This window comes from Thermobia domestica, chromosome 4, assembly GCF_964235325.1.
Source record: "Thermobia domestica chromosome 4, izTheDome1.hap1.1, whole genome shotgun sequence".
Taxonomy (NCBI): domain Eukaryota; kingdom Metazoa; phylum Arthropoda; class Insecta; order Zygentoma; family Lepismatidae; genus Thermobia; species Thermobia domestica.
The window spans coordinates 110757752-110771918 of record NC_137457.1 but is presented as its reverse complement, the minus strand read 5'-3'; positions in this window follow the sequence as shown (position 1 = coordinate 110771918).

Sequence of the window (14167 nt, the reverse complement as noted above, 5' to 3'; positions counted from 1 at the left end):
CTCCCATTAGGCAAAAGAAATTCTGAGTCCACGCCCCTAAAAGAAATCCACATATGAGTATTATCTTATTGTCACAAACATTTATTTTCTAAAAAATAATGCCAAATTTCACATTGCAAAAAAAATGCTTCTGCCAGTAGGTCTTTGCGTAAGAATAATCATATTGAATTTATGATGCTTTTCAAAGATAGCTGTAGTAACATATTTGTCACTGGCACATAAAAGCACTACGGAGTTTTAATTCTGCGCATCTTGCAACTAATTTGACACTCATGAGCACTCCCAAAATAAAATTTGGAATTTCTATCAGCCCCCTTCCTATGATCCCCAAAAGTACTAAATTACCCTCCGTGCCCTGTTCCTCCTGTTCCCAAAATAATATCCCAGATTTTTACTAGCACAACGCCTAATTTCACATTAATTGACTAAATATAGCTTCTTTCGTATGTTCCTGCTAAGGATATTTATTATAAATTTTTAATGCAATTGTTGAAACGGAGGCTGTAGCTTAATATCAGTCACTGGCACATGCAAAGAGCATCGGAATATTAATTTTGCATTATTTACGATCAATCTGACACACGCTGGATTTTCCGAAATAAAATTTGAGATCCAATAGCTTATGCTTTACCCCTGTGCCCCCTAAGCCGGTACATTACCAAAATAATATTCCAGATTTCGTAAACGCATAACTTTTTGCTAATTCGACGCCGAGTTGCACATTAATTGAGAAAAAATCATTCTTCCCGTATGTCAATGCTAAGGATATTTATGATTTTTTATTTTTGAAAGGGGCTATAGCTCCATATAAGTCACTGGCACATGCAAGGAGCATTAGAATATTACTTCTGTGACATTTGTGAATAATCTGACGCTCACTGGCATTTCTGGAACAAAATTTTGAATTTTTATAAAGATCAATCATCAGATGCTTCGCCCCCTGTTCCCAATAAGGTGGTGGTTACCAAAATAACATTCCAGATATGAAAAATGCACACTTTTTTGCTACAACGACGCCAAATTTCACATTAATTGACTAAAATACCTTCTTCTCGTATCTCTACTAGGGATATAAATGGTTATATTTTTTGAAAGGGGGCTATAGCCCCACATAAGTTACTGGTACATGCAAGGAACATTAGAATATTAATTCTGTGACATTTGTGAAAATCTGACGCTCACTGGCATGTCCGAAACAAAATTTTGAATTTTTATAAAGATACATCATCTATTGCTTCGTCCCCTGTGCCCCCCTAAGGCGGTGCGTTACCAACATAGCATTCCAGATTTCAAAAATGCATACCCTTTTGCTACAATGACGCCAAATTTCACATTAATTAACAAAAAATAACTTCTTCTTGTATGTCCCTACTAAGGATATTTATGGTGATTTTCTTACCTTTGAAAGGGGGCTGTAGCCCTATTATCAGTCACTCTTACATGTAAGGAGCATTGATTCTGTAACATTGGTGATTAATCTGACGTTTACTGGCACTCCGAAACTTAATTTTGGGATTTTGATAACACATCACGCACCATCTTTTTACGCCCCTTGCCCCCCGAAAGGAGGGGTTCCCAAAATAATGTTTGAGACGGCTTTACTAGCTTTGTGAATGAGTGTTTTTGCATTTCGTAAAAAATACAACTCATTTGCTCCAAAATCTTTACGAATAATTATTGGAGAAATCTGCTTCCAAAATTTAACATTGAATCTCCCATAAGGAAAATGAACTTCTGTGTTTACACTCCCAAAAGGGGGGCTAAACAGCAATTTTCTCCTATTTCCCTTAAAAATACGAAAAAGTCAGATATTTCTCAATAAGAGTGCCAAATTTTATATTAATGGTGTGAAAACTTCATCTTCTCCCAGTGCTGTAGAAAATTATACGAATTATGGAACAGTCTGTATATATATATATATATAATTCAAAATCACGTATTCAGTCAAAGGTAAAAAAAAAACATTTCATTTGTTTACCGATATATAATCTAAATGATCTAGACCCTCAAAAGTATTTATTTATATTGTATATTACTGTTACACACACGCCTAAAATGCCATGATTTGTTCTTTCATTTTAGAAGATATTTCTTTTAAAGTTATGTCTTTTTAAGAAACATTTCGTATTTTGGAATGCAAAATATTGATGATAATGCTTTTACAATAATTTTGTTTTCCTTCTGTCGTATTTTCCTTTCTCACCTCGCAAAAGTCGATGTATGTTCAAAAATGGTTCGAAAATGAAAATAGGGATATTTCACCCTGTTTGAAACGTCTTGTTATAACATACTGAACTTAGAAGGTAAATTTTGTACCACCAGACATGTCAACTCTGACGCGAAATCGTAGCAGTTATAGTAGTATTAACTGTGGTCGTAGTAGTAATAATAGAAGAAGTAGTAATAGAAGTAGTAATATTAGTAGTATTAAAGTAGTTTGCAGTCTTGAATAAAGAGTCAGTTTCCCAAGCACACTACGATTAACATAGACTGACAGTAAGACCATATGAACACGGCAAAGGCAGGGGTAGTGGAGGACATTTAAGGAAAAAAATGACAACATTAGTTTCCAACCCGTCTTTGTGTGTCCGGACTGAGGCAGGCCTGCGTGGCTCGGCCCGGAAATACATGCACCCGGTTCGGCCCTATAGCATTTGTGTCCGGGCCGAACAGGACACGCCCAGCCCATGCAGGGCTCTGATTCATATCCACTGCAAACGCTGTTTTTGTTCTCTTTTGACTTTTATTTTAGTACTCAGGCGAGAATTGTGTTTTATGTCTTAATTTTCTGCATCCTTTCACATATGGAAAGATTTGTTTACGTATCTAAATGTTTCATTAGGTATGGAGAGCTAAATGACAAACAAACATGTGCTGATATTAATACAAAGTTTCGAAATATTGTATTATTAAGTATTTCAATCAATGTTGCTTTTTTTATACAATTAATAACAAGTCTTATTATATTTAAAAGAAGAAAAACACATCTGCAAAATTTCTCCCGATTGCAAAGATTGGCTTAGAGGTTCGAACCTGGTTTAATTTTCCCCGAAGATACCCGAAGCTGGACTTTGAAAATTTTTGCCTCAAAATAGCAATAAAGAATGCCCTCGACCTTTGAGACAACATGGAACTTTTGGGAGTCAACTTTCAAAAGTTTGGGGTGGGTTATTTTGCCCCATAAAACCGCCTTTCCGCACATACTGTTACCTTGCATACTGTTACCAGCATTTTTTATATTTCATGATCAAAGGTTTGCAGGGGTCCCTGCTCCCTAACCGTTTTTCTCAGGAAAATACGAAACCCGTGTGACTTCAATTTAAACCTATAATATCTGTGGAATATTTGATTCAATTTGGTTCACTTCTTGCCGTCTTTCGGGCTTCAACTTTTAAAATTTTGGGTGGGTCTCTTGCCGCCTAAAACCGTTTTCCCGCAGACCATAAAAAACCCGTATTCCTTTATTTTTTGCGTATTGTCCATACAAAGAGATATGTTGCAATTCTTCATGTCCTTTACACACATCTCAGATACTGTTACTTGCACTTTTGATATTTGGTGATCAAAGGTTTGGAGGGGTCGGCGGCCCACGCTTCCGTTTTCTCAAGGAAAATACGAAACCCGTATTCCCTCATACAATATATGTGCACAATTTCGTTCACTTCGGCTCAATTCTTCTTACCTTTCGGGCGTGAACATTCAAAATTTTGGGGTGGGTTCTTTTGCGCGCAAAATAATTTTTCCGCATAAAATGAGAAACAAATATTCATTTTCTTTTTGCGTATTCTCCATACACAATGTTTCGTTGCAATTCTTCATGTCCTTTACAGACATCTGACATACTGTTACTAGCGCTTATGAAATTTCGTGATCAAAGATTCGGAGGAGTCCGAGCCACACTTAACCGTTTTTTTTAGGTAAAGTGCGAAATCCGTATACGCTCATTTTATGTCTACAATATTTGCGCAAAATTGTATTCACTTCGGTTCACTTTTTTTCCCTTTTGGCGCCAAATTTCAAAATTTTGGGATGGGATCTTTTGCACCAAAAACCGTTTTTCAGTAAAAATGAAAAACCCGTATTCCTTTGTTTTCAGCGCAATTCCCATACAAAAAATTTCGTTGAAAGTCTTCATTTTCTTTACACACATCTCACATACTATTAATAGTATTTTTGATTTTTCGTTATCAAACGTTTGCGGTGTTCGGCGCCCCACCCAACTGTTTTCTCTAGGAAAATACGAAACCCTTATCCTCATTTTACGTCTGCAGTACTTATGCAAATTTCATACATTTCGGCTCATTTCTTCTTGTCTTTCGGGTGTCAACTTTTAAAATTTGAACAGGAGCTTTTGACCCCTAAAACAGTTTTTCCGCAGGAAATAAGAAACTCGTATTGATTTATTTTATGGTTATTTTCCAAACAAAATGTTTCGTTGCAATTCTTCATTTCCTTTACACACACTTCACATACTGTTACTAGTACTTTTCATATTTCGTGTCAAAAGTTTGGAGGGGTCCCTGCCCTTTCCAACAGTTTTTTTCAGGAAAATACGAAACCCGTATTCACTCATTTTACGCCTACAATATGTGTGCACAAGTTCATTCATTTCGATTCACTTGAGTTTGCTTTTCGTTCGTAAACTTTCAAAATTTTGGGTGGGTGCTTTTCCCCGTAAAACTATTTTTACGCAGAAAATAAAAAAAAACAGTATTCGTATGCTTTTTGTATATTATCCATACACTAAGTTTCGTTGCAATTCTTCATGTTCTGTACACAGATCTCACTTACTTTTACTAGCACTTTTGGTATTTCGTGATCAAATGTTTGGAGGGGTCCGTGCCCTACCCCGCCGTTTTTTAAAGGAAAATAAGAAACCCGTATTCCCTCATTTTTTGTTTATAATATCTGTGCAGAATTTCATTCAGTTCGGTTCACTTCTTCTTACCTTTCGGGCGTCAAATTTCAAAATTTTTCTTAGGGGCTTTTTCCCCCTAAAACTGATTTCCTCAGAACAGTAAAAACTCGTATTCCTTTATTTTTTGTGAGTTGTCCATAGAAAAATTTCGTTACAATTCTTCATGTCCTTTACACAAATCTGACATACTGTTACTAGCATTTTTTATATCTCGTGATCAAGGGTTTGGAGGGGTTGCGTGCCCCACCCTACCGTTTTTTTTAGGAAAATATGAAGCCTGTATTCCCACATTTTACGTCTGCAATATCTGTGCACAATTTTATTCACTTCGGTTCAGTTATTCATGCCTTTCGCGTGTCAGTTTTCAAAATTTTGGGTGAGGGTTTTATATTAAATCTTTCTTTTATGTAACTTTTTTTTAATTCTTTTTTTTTGGGGGGAAAGGAGAGAAATGTTTTTTCTGATATGTGTCTTTCGCAATTCATCTTTTTTGAGGTGCTTAAGTAAGATCATTTTGTAACTTTTGATGTCATCCAACTCCGTCACGATAATAAAATTGTCATTCTTAACAATTTGTTTTATTTCCTTATTTTTCAGTTTGCCACACTGATATATTTTTAACATAATTGAGGTTTGCTTCAACGCCTTAGGAATTCGGAACCAACCCAACCGCCGAGCTTTTTGGGTTGCCTGCTATTGCAGGAAAACGAGAATTGCAGGTGGTAATTCACTTTTGGAGTTGTGTATACATAATTAGGGGCGCCGCCAGAACAGAAAAAAATAGGGGCTGTGTAAGTGGTAGCCCCCCACCATGTCCAATTCAAGCACAAATTTTCGCAATCATTTGTACTTCGTTTGTACAGAAATGTGTAAGCGAAATGTTTATTTGTACACAATTAGGGGCGCCGCAAGAACGAAAACAAAGTGGGAGGGCTGTCTAAATGGAAGCACCCTACCATGCCTAATTCAATCACAAATTGTCGCAATCCTATGTACGTCGTTTATACAGAAATTTGCAAGTAAAATTTTCGTTTGTAGACAATTAGGGGCGCCGCCAGAACGAAAACAAACTGGGAGCTGTCTAAGTGGTAGCCCGCCACCATGTCCAATTTAAGCACACATTTTCGCAATCGTTTCTACATCGTTTCTACAGAAATGTGCAGGCAAAATTATCGTTTGCCCACAATTAGGGGCGCTGCCAGAACGAAAACAAATTGGGGGCTGTCTTAATGGTAGCCTCAACCATGTCCAAATCAATCACAAATTATTTGAATCGTTTGTACACGGTTTGTACAGAAATTTCCAGGCCAAATTTTTGTTTGTACAATTTTAGGGGCGCCGCCAGAACGAAAACAAATTGGGGGCTGTCTAAGTGGTAGCCCCTACCAACATGTCCCATTCAGTCACAAATTGTCGCAATCGTTTGTAGTTCGTTTGTTCAAAAATGTGCAGGCAAAATTTTTGTTTGTACACAATTAGGGGCGCCGCCAGAGCAGAAAAATGGGGGCTGTCTAAGTGGTAGCTCCGCCCCCCAACATGTCCAATTCAATCACAAATTGTCGCATTCGTTTGTGCATCGTTTGTACAGAAATGTGCAGGCGAAATGTTTGTTTGAACAAAATTAGAGGCGCTGCCAGAACGAAAACAAGCTGGTGGCTCTCTAAGTGGTAGCTTCCCACCAACATGTCCAATTGAATCACAAATTGTCGCAATCGTTTGTATTCCGTTTGTACAGAAATGTGCAGGCGAAATTTTCGTTTGTACACAATTAGGGGCGCCCCCAGAACAGAAAAATAGGGGGCAGTCTAAGTGGTAGCTCCCCCCCCCCCAACATGTCCAATTCAATCACAAATGGTCGTAATCGTTTGTACATCGTTTGTACAGAAATATGCATTCGTAAGTTTCGTTTGTACACAATTAATGGCGCCGTCAGAACGAAAACAAAGTGGGGCTGTCTGAATGGTAGCCCCCACCATATCCAATTCATTCACAAATTATATAAATCGCTTTTACATCGTTTGTACAGAAATGTGCAGGCGAAATTTTCGTGTGTACTCTATTAGGGGCGCCGCCAGAATGAAAACAATGTGGGGGCTGTATAAATGGTAGAAAAATTTAAAAAAATGTATCACATTTTTGGAATATTTTTCTAGCAGGACTTTGTTCACACTATTGTGTGGTTTGGTATGTTTACTTTATCGTGTGATTCCCTATATTGATCTTATTCTAACGATGATGGAATTAAATGTTTTTTGTGTTTATATTTATACTTACAATCATTATTGCTTAGTTAGTTTATCACTCCTTGGCTCTTATTATTAAACTTATTCATTATTTCTTACGTGAGTTGAATCCTTATGAGAAAATTTTATTTTTTTCTTTCTATCTTGCGCAGAAACCGTTATTCTAATCTCGTACAGGAAATTGATAAGTGGAAGATATAACAAATTCACAAAGTAGACTGTTAAAGGGAAAATTATAACACAGTATTTTGTTTTATTCGATCATCTTCATTCAACTCATTTTGGAGAACTATAGAATGTATGGTGAAGTATTTTGGTGCACTCAGCATTCTGCTTTACGAGTAAAGTTGCTGACTGGCCGGCATTTGCTGTGATTTTGATTAAGGCCGGTGACCGGTGCAAACTTCTTATTAGCCCCCTTTTGACCGGTATTTTGGAATCTGGATCCTGAATATAACATTGAACATCGAAATTTTTCAACAGTGCCTTTACAAACACAAATTTCCGTTGTATTATACATTATCGATATTTTTTTAATGTATGGTAGTTTTTTTATTTATTTAACATTACAAATTTGATAACACTTATATTTTATTGTAAAAGAATTTTATACATTTATTGAGAGTATAAAATGTCTTTTTAAAACAATTTCCTTTGTTTGAAGTGTAAGTTTATAGAGTAAATTTCATTTTATGAATAAACTATTGTTACATAAAGATTAATATTCAGTATTATTCATCTGTTTCGATAATTTTAAACAAGTGGCAATTGCTGGTAAATACAATAACGATCAATACAGTCTTCAGGTTCTCGTTTGTACAGAGAATTTTGAGGGTGTGCCTGTAATTTTGTTTTCCTGAGTTGGCAACCTATTTACTAGGTTTTGTTTCAACTCTGCTACGTAGTGGCTCCGTACTGACACCCCGCATGCAAATAAGTATGTAAGGCTACCATACGCCCCGGTTTCTTAAAATTTGTTCCGGTGTGCAGAAATTTTCCTTCTTGTAATGTTTTTTCTTTATTATTATTATTATTATTATTATTATTATTATTATTATTATTATTATTATTATTATTATTATTATTATTATTATTAATTACACATCAACATTTCTGAAAAGATAATAAAATCGACTTATTCCTTTTCCTTTCAATTCCGACAATAGTATAGGAACAATTTCATTCTAATCTTTATTATTATTCCAATCGCTGCTTCCCCGGATAATACATGCAATGTTTAAATCCTCCTAAGTAGCACCCTTATCACTAAAAGTAAGAATGTATACCCCGAGGTGGCAACAAATTCATGTGACGTTGGACACCAGCCCCGAAAACACATTTTTTTTCTGCTTCAGTAAAACAATTATGCAAATTGTTTTCTTTTAGTTCGCATTTTAGGTTAACAAAAATAAATCAGTCTATTGAAATTTGCAAACAACTTCATAAATCTGGATTTTTTTCTTTATAGACATGTAGAGCATGTAAAGGTGGTGTGTGTAATAATATTGAAAATATAATTTTTGCCTAAATATTGTATGTTCACTGATTGCATTTATATTGTATAACAGCTTCTAGCTTCTATAATAATTTTTAGCACTGTTGATTAAGTATGGACTATATTAATACGTTATTTTAAGTTGCATAACTAGTGCGATACTGTAGTAAAATTCGCAAAAAATATTAAAAGAAGTTCTATATACATTACTTACTAGAAAATAATGTTGTCTTCAGAACTTTTATTCTTTTAGTCTTCAGAACGCAATTAAATTTTATTTTGACTTTCGAAGTTGATTGCCTAAATTTTAACCTTGGAAATTTGGATGTGGAGTAAAATAAAGAAGGTCAGCAGGGTAGAGAGGAAAACGATTTAAGAAATGCTGAAAAAATGCAAGAGACGAGAGAAATATTAGACGATATAAGGAAGCGAAAAAATGGACGGATCACAAGTTTCGATCTTGCTAAGGGATTGCATTCTGAGAGATGTAGTAAAGGGGGTGATATCAGGAGAGCGAGAGTGTGTAAGAAGGTGGCAATTGATAGATTATAATAAGGAAAGTGGTACTTTATGTTTGGTTTCGAGGCAGATATTAGCGGGAAATCGCAAAAAATGGAAGCTTTTTACCTAGTTCACGGAAACTGGCCTGTCATTAATGCCAGAACACTGAGGAGGAGAAGGAGGATAATTATACTACAAACAAAAAAGCCGAAACAATGGTTTATGCATAAGAATTGGTCAGCTTTTTTTTCTGGTATCAGTTTTGTAAGGTTCTAGCTCTCTCAAATTGGTTAGATTGTAAGGTCAGGACACTCGGGTCGGTTGTCGGGTTAGGTCACCTCGGGTTGGTTCATTCTGGTCACTTTGGGTCGGGCCAATCGGGTCAGCTCTGGTTGGGTCAGTCAATTCGGGTCACGGGTGGGGTCGGGTCGGTCTTCAACACATATAATTTCCACGAAAATTACAATATATCACAGTTTATACCTCATTGGACTTCCAATAAAACATTTTCAATGATGTGTACACCATGTCACCATTTTTGCATGTGGGAATTTCTAGAGGGATTTTTGTGGGAATTTGATGGAGTGTAGATTCCTGTGTGTGTGTGATACATTACAGGATACAAGATGTCGAGGAAGTGTGTAAATAAACCGGACAATTTCTGTTATGTATGTGGGGTGCTGATATTTAAATCACAACGTCGAAGTTTTACTCCACTTGTGTGGAAGTGTTATCAGTTATATTTTCGTTGCTTTGTAGGAGACCAGGATAAGAACTGGGTTCCTCACTACATTTGTTGTACTTGCGTGAAACTTCACACTGGGTGGGCAAATGGTGAACGAAACATGAACTTCGCAGTACCGATGATATGGAGGGAACGAAAAGATCATTCTTCAGACTGCTACTTTTGTCTGACACAGATAAAAGAAATTAGCAGTAAATCTAACCATCAGCAATTAGGCCAGTTCCACACAGTGCAGAATTACCTGTACCAGTACCTCCTCCTCATCTTACGGTAAACGAGGATTACGTACTTGAGGCAACTATTGAAGTTCCGAATGAAGATGATGATCCTACTTATGTAGGAAGCACATCTACATTGGATCCCCATCTGATAAATCCGGGTGAACTAAATAACCTCGTACGGGATTTAAAACTTTCCAAGACACAGACAGAACTTCTTGATTCTAAACTTAAGGCTGGAATCTGCTCCATCGTGACACTAAAGTGTGTATTTTTCGAAACCGTCATGCAAAGTTTCAAAACTATTATTCTCAAGAAAATGATTTAATGTATTTTATAATTTTTGTGGTGTGATAGATACACTCGGACATGCACATATAAGTACAGAATGGAGATTGCTTATTGACTCTTCGAAAACTAGTTTTAAGGCTGTCCTTTTGCACAATGGCAACAATTTCCTTCAGTGCCTTTGGCTTATGCAACTAATATGAAGGAAACCTATGAAAACATCGAAATGTTAGAAAAGCCTAGTGTTAGAAAAAATTCAGTATGACAAATACAAGTGGACCGTTTGCTGTGATTTACAAGTCATTTTTTGTTAATGGGTTTGCATGCTTGGTTATACGAAATATTATTGTTTCCTCTGTGAATGGGACAGCAGGAACAAAGCGGAACATTACATCAAGAAGGAATGGCCAACGCATGTATTAACTCCTGGACAGAAGAATGCTGTTTATTCCTCACTGGTGAGCCCTGATTAGATAATTCTACCTCCTCTTCATATAAAGATGGGGCTCTTCAAAAACTTTGTTAGGGTAATGGACAAAAGTAATGCAGGATCTTGTTACCTCAAGGAAAAAAATCCTCGGGTTAGTGATGCTAGGGATTTTTGTAGACCCCCAAATAAGATGTTTGATTCGTGACCAAAAATTTGATGATATCTTAACTGGTTGAGAAAGCAGCTTGGTGTCTATTTAAATGTTTAACAGAGATTTTTTTTAGGAAACAAGAAAGCCCCAAATTACCGTGAAATTTTGAGTAATTTCCGGCAATCATTCAATGAAATGGGTTGCAACATGTCCCTTAAAGTTCACTTTCTAGACCCCCACCTGTATTTCTTTCCTGAAAACCTTGGTGCTGTTAGTGATGAGTATGGGGAACATTTTCATAAGGACAATTCCTCCATGGAGAAGAGATACCAGTGACAGTGATGTTCAAAAATGCTAGCTGATTACTGTTGGACACTTAAAAGAGATGTTCCAGAATCGAAAGAATCGAAAATTTCGCCTGCACATTTCTGTATAAACGATGTACAAATGATTGCGACAATTTGTGCTTGAATAAGACATGTTGGTGGGGGTTACCATTTAGACAGCCCCCACTTTGTTTTCGTTCTGACTGCGCCACTAATTGTGTACAAACGAAAATTTCGCCTGCACATTTCTGTACAAACGACTTAGGAACGATTTCGACAATTTGTGGTTGAAATAGACATGGTGGAAGGGCTACCATTTAGACAGCCCCCACTTTGTTTTCGTTCTGGCGGCTTCATTAATTGTGTACAAACGAAAATTTTGCCTGCACATTTCTGTACAAACGATGTAGGAACGATTGCGACAATTTGTGATTGAATTGGACATGGTGGAGGGGCTACCATTTAAACAGCCCTCCACTTTGTTTTCGTTCTGGCGGCGCCATTAATTGTGTACAAACGAAAATTTCGCCTGCACATTTCTCTACAAACGAAGTACAAACGATTGCGTCAATTTGTGATTGAATTGGACGTGGTGGGGGGCTATCATTTTGACAGCCCCCCACGTTGTTTTCGTTCTGGAGGCGCCCCTAATTGTGTACAAACGATAATTTCGCCTTCATATTACTGTTCAAACCATATAGAAACGATTGCGACAATTTGTGATTGGATTGGACATGGTGGGGGCTACCACGTAGACAGCCCCCACTTTGTTTTCGTTCTGGCGGCGCCCCTAATTTAGTAAGACGAAAATTTCGCCTTCATATTTCTGTACAAACGATGTAGAAACGATTGGGACAATTTGTGATTGAATTGGACATGTTGGTGGGGGGCTACCATTTAGACAGCCCCCCCTTTATTTTCGTCCTGGTGGCGTCTTTAATTGTGTACAATCGAAAATTTCGGCTGCACATTTCTGTTATAAACGATGTACAAATGATTGCGCCAATTTGTGCTTGAATTGGACATGGTGGAAGGGCTACCATTTAGACAGCCCCCACTTTGTTTTCGTTCTGGCGGCGCCACTAATTGTGTACAAACGAGAATTTCGCCTGCAGGTTTCCGTACAAACGATGTAGGAACGATTGCGACAATTTGTGATTGAATTGGACATGGTGGAGGGGCTACCATTTAAATAGCCCTCCACTTTTTTTCGTTCTGGAGGCGCCATTAATTGTGTACAAACGAAAATTTTGCCTGCACATTTCTGTACAATCGAAGTACAAACGATTGCGACAATTTGTGATTGCATTGGACGTGGTGGGGGGCTATCATTTTGACAGCCCGCCACGTTGTTTTCGTTCTTCTGGCACCCCTAATTGTGTACAAACGATAATTTCGCCTTCACATTTCTGTTCAAACCATATACAAACGATTGCGGCAATTTGTGATTGGATTGGACATGGTGGGGGCTACAACGTAGACAACCCCCACTTTGTTTTCGTTCTGGCGGCGCCCCTAATTTAGTAAAACGAAAATTTCGCCTTCATATTTCTGTACAAACAATGTAGAAACGATTGGGACAATTTGTGATTGAATTGGACATTTTGGTGGGAGCTACCATTTAGACAGCCCCCCTTTATTTTCGTCCTGGTGGCGCCTTTAATTGTGTACAATCGAAAATTTCGCCTGCACATTTCTGTATAGACGATGTACAAATGATTGCGACAATTGGTGCTTGAATAGGACATGTTTTTGGGGGGCCACCATTTAGACAGCCCCCACTTTGTTTTCGTTCTGACGGCGCCCCTAATTTTGTACAAACGAAAATTTCGCCTGCGCATTTGTGTACAAACGATTGAGACCATTTCCGATTGAGTCTGATAAGTCTTTCTTCATTTCCGAGACGTCTCCTTTTCACCTCTATTGTAATTAAATTCTTCCTCGAGAAAATCTGTAATCAACACTGTCAGTAGCTACGTCGTCGACTAATACACCTTAACAAGTACAGCTTTATTTTTGTATATTTTTCAACAGTTTACCAATTTAAAACTATCGCAAACACAAATGAAATGAAATCTTTGAGTTTTACGTCCCACGGTTATGCCGGTTAGGCTAAAGGAGACGGTGATGATGAGTAATGAATGAAATGGTGGAATGAAGAAAGTGGGAGGAAACGGGAGAACCCCGAGAAAACGCACACGGTGTTTGTCCACCATAAAGTTTACAGGGCGGGGGCTAGAATTGAACCCGGGACCGCAAGCACCAGAGGTGAACGCTCTACCACTGAGCCACCGCGGCCCCTATTACAAACAAGAATATGTAGTCAACTTCTTTAATACTTCGCTCGCAGGAACCCGTTCAGCGCGTGCAACAAGCAAAAATAACATGTGTGGCGTCTCACAAATGAAAAAGGGGAAAAAATAAAAGCAAAAGCAGCACGGCAGTGCCTTATTGCAGTCAGTGCTGACAACATAGTTTCGGTCGTCACTAACGCCAATAGACCTACTTGCGGTGTACAAGAGTTATACAGTTACAATATACGTTGTGCCACAGTAGCGCTACAGGCGGAATGTGCACAAACTACAAATGAATATGTTCCCTTACAAGCTTCAGTCACTGTTGCACCCTCTTTAAATTCTACACATCCTTTTTGTCTCCCACTTTTTGACCTTGACAAGCAGAAGTACCAGGCTTTCCGAGTTCACAACCGTAAACTGTTTCTGTATGGAGTACGTTTTCAGTTCTTTGAATGACTGTGAGCGCGAAAAACAAGGGTGATGATCGGGCTACCGAATACGGCAGTCAGAAACACCCGGTTGCAACTTTAAATGTAAAATACAAATATAGAGCCT